This window comes from Oryzias latipes, chromosome 18, assembly GCF_053564925.1.
Source record: "Oryzias latipes strain Hd-rR chromosome 18, Olatipes_Hd-rR_3.1".
Taxonomy (NCBI): Eukaryota; Metazoa; Chordata; class Actinopteri; order Beloniformes; family Adrianichthyidae; genus Oryzias; species Oryzias latipes.
The window spans coordinates 20015731-20019364 of record NC_136254.1 but is presented as its reverse complement, the minus strand read 5'-3'; the positions used below and the strand labels follow the sequence as shown (position 1 = coordinate 20019364).

Here is a 3634-nt window from a genome sequence, read left to right as displayed (position 1 = left end):
ACAAGTCTGTTAATTTGGGATTTCTTGCTTGTTCATGTTAGCGTCTGCACTGTAATCCCTAGCGAGTTAACTGAACTTAAAAATTATTTTGTAACAGATTACGCAACAGTTAAGTTATATTATTAAAACTTTTAAGTTAACATTTATTAAAATTCATATTGTCAGTTGGCTTACATTTGTATTATTTCATATAAAAAATATTAAGATTCCTCAACTTATAAAAGAGAGATTATTTACTTAAAGTTTTTAATATTTTCCAACTAAAAAACGCTTTAACTAACTATATTTTTATATTACTCAACTCATAAAATATGTAAAATTCACTCAAATGCTTTATAAATTCTTTAACTCATTAAATGTGTAGCATTGAAAATATTTAAAATTCTTCAGCTTAAAATGTATTCTAAACAGAGATATTGATACTGCCCCACTACATTTTAAAGGCTAACATTGATAAAAACCAACAAACGTGAAGGCCACACAATAGTGATTGCTTAATACACTTTTTTTAATTGCTCTTTAAAAAAAAGCACAAATATCAAGAGGATGAAGAAACAATAAGTGCAATAAAACTGCATTATAGGAGTGCCACACAACATATTGACAAAAAGAGTTGGTTTTGTATTTTACGGCAGAAAAAGCAAATGATCACAACAAAACACATTAGTTACATAACACTTAAACCAACAAATAGTCCATTCTGGAAGACTCACTCAACGAAACATTCTCCAGCGTCAATAAATGTCCTTTCAGTGGTTTGCTGTCCTCAAGGCTCAAGACAGCATTCTGAATAAATATGAAGGCAAGTTCAAGTTTTTTGGGGTGCTGTAGGTCCAGAGCATAGATATCCCCGAAGAGTTAGAAGAGATTAGTCAGCCAGATCTGTGGGACCACTGACGGCAGCATCCGGAGCGTCACCACGACAACTGAGAAGATACCCACAGCAGTGTCTGTGAGGTCTGGTATTCTGGAAAATACAAAACAAAAAACACAGATGAGTTCAGACCCTCAAAGATATTCATCACACTAATGTCCAAAACTGACATTCCTGCCATCTGTCAATAGGAATCTTTTCATGCTAACATTCTGTTAGCTTTTAATCAACTGGCTATGATGTTTTAAGGACCAACTCCAATTAAAATTGTGTTTTTAAAAAGTTCTTTAGCATTTTTCTGAAGGAGGACATTTATAAAATAATTTAAGACTAAAGCTTCATTTTTCTTTATTCAAATAATGATGGATCAGGAGCAGAAAAGGTAAACGAAACTCCACTCCTTCCAATCAGGAGTCCCTGATGTTCGCCTTTCATCTTCCGTCTCAGTTTTAAAACCATTTAAAAATATCACTCAGTTTACAAACTACAAACAATTGCCCTATTTATTATGTCACTCAATAAAATCTCAATCAATATTAAAGGATTAGTGAAAACCATTGACAGGGAGTCGTGTGCACTTACTGTACAGGTCTTGAAGAAGTTGGAGGCATCTTCATGCAGATAAACAGGAAGTGCAAGGAGGACAAGTGCCCGTCTCATGTTCACGTCACGCTGGTCCTAAAAGAATAAAAAGAAATATCCATTACCATTGAAGCAAATGCAGAGCAAACACTTCCAATATTTACTTAAGGAACTTTAAGAAATAATAAAATGATACCTTTTCTAGATGTCTATTTCTAGTAAGAGGACAATACAGTGTTTATGTCATGATCCACTTCAGGTCAAAGACCCAAAGTCATTTGAAGGCAAGTTACACCGTGGCTTCTTACAGCTGTTTACAAATGATTTGTTATCCATTTTTGAATTATGCACATTAGAAATTCACCTGGAGGTCATAAATCCTAACCAAGCTGGCCAGTTCCTGTCTGTTTTGGTGGACTTAGTCTCAGAAAAGGGCAGCTTTAAGTTACACAAACATGTAAAAACTGCACAATTTCCTCTGACTGCATCTACTCTACATAAATCCATTTCAGATCTTGACAGATGAGTTTTCATGGTTTCAAATGATGGAATGGTGCTAATGCAACATCATTTTATTATTGTAATATACTGTCATAAAGACATGAAAATATTCCAAAGTGTCTCCACATACATGGCAGTGGAAACACTTTGGAATATTGGCTATGTAGTACTGCAGTATTATATGTAGTACTGCATAGTGCCAAAGTAACAGAACACAACTTGCACCTCCTTTCCATTGTGCCACCTTCAGCCTGCAATCTAAATATGTTTAGTTAAATTGTAAATAATTTCAGCTCTATTTAGACCTTTGGCTAGTTAAAATGTGCATAAATGTTTCCATGCTGCCGTATAAATCTAATAATGGTAATAGTTCAGGATGAATGTATTAAATAAGTATAAAACTCACCCACTGACAGGTCTTTTCTGGTGAAATGGTGACTTTCTGGTGAACTTTCTGAAGTTCAGTATCTGAAAAAGTCCAAAAGAGATTTTTCAATGTTAAAAAATGTTTCAATTATATTCTGATCAAAAAACATTTATTGCACTACACAACCTATTGCATTTTTTGTTTTTTTAAAATAGCTCTAGACAAATAACTGAGACAAGTTACCTCGCTGGCCTTGGCGTCTACCTGGAGGTGAAACACTGAACACTCTGTAGTTCGGTACCTGAACACAACACGAGCACGTTGATTAATTTATTTTTACAAAAACCTTTTTTATAACGGATATCAGTGATTTATAAAAGCTTAAAGCTGCATTCAAAACCCAATGCTTCCATGTAGCAACCAGGCTTAAAACTGTTGGCGGTAGCTCCTCCCACACAACCGTTAGAGGCTTTGAGTGACATTTTTGGACAAATGTCCAGCAGCAAACTTTAGCCACAGACAGAGGCCTCCAACGCGAATTTCACACGCGGATCATGTTTAGTGTGATTGCAGCATAACAGATCATTTCTACCTCTGAAAAAAAAAACCCTCATCACTGTCGTAACTTACGGGCAGAAATGCATTTTGGGTTTGGCTCGCCATACGTCTGCTATGACAAACTAATCATGTATACATTTCCACATTAATCTCTAAAACAATCATAACACACATATGTTTAAACAACAGTAAACCACATTTACGGTAGTATAAGAGCATTTTTAAAGCATTCATTCATAAACCATGAACGATACTTAACTTACCAAATTAAATCAGGGCTGAAGACAAGACGGCACCATCAGCGATGAGGCGGATGAAAAAAAAACCCGAGGTTGGGGCGTCTTGAAGCGGGACGAAATCGCAACGCTTTGCAGAATAATAAAATGCTCGACTTTCAATTTCAAACGTCGCATACTCGCATTCGGCAAATCCAACATGGCCACCTGAGCTAACGTAGAGAAAACGAAAGACCCTCCCACCAGTACGTGATGACGTCATGACGCTACTTCACGGATCTTAAAATTTTTGAGTGCCAGATACAAATAAGCTTTAAAATATTTAGCACTGTTAAGTTAAATTTGAAAAAATCTTGATAGAGCTTAATACTTTATAGTTGAATCAACTACAAAATGACATTTAAGTTGTGTAACCTTAATAGTTATGAGTCAGTACAAGTGATAGGGTTTAGAGTGTGTTCAAAATGGGAGGTGGCGGCCTCTCGTCCAATCAGAGCACGAGAAATCATCTGCCTT

The 3634-nt window shown here is 35.6% G+C and overlaps 1 long non-coding RNA gene across 1 annotated transcript; it reads right to left on the bottom strand.

Moving 5' to 3' along the window:
* Positions 1-487: 487 nt before the first annotated feature.
* Positions 488-3315, bottom strand: LOC144987159 (uncharacterized). The gene is made up of 5 exons (XR_013651037.1): positions 3146-3315; positions 2568-2625; positions 2364-2425; positions 1457-1552; positions 488-967 (listed from the first exon to the last, which is right to left on the bottom strand). It is a non-coding gene; the product is annotated as an uncharacterized LOC144987159 (long non-coding RNA).
* Between the last annotated feature and the right edge of the window lie 319 nt (positions 3316-3634).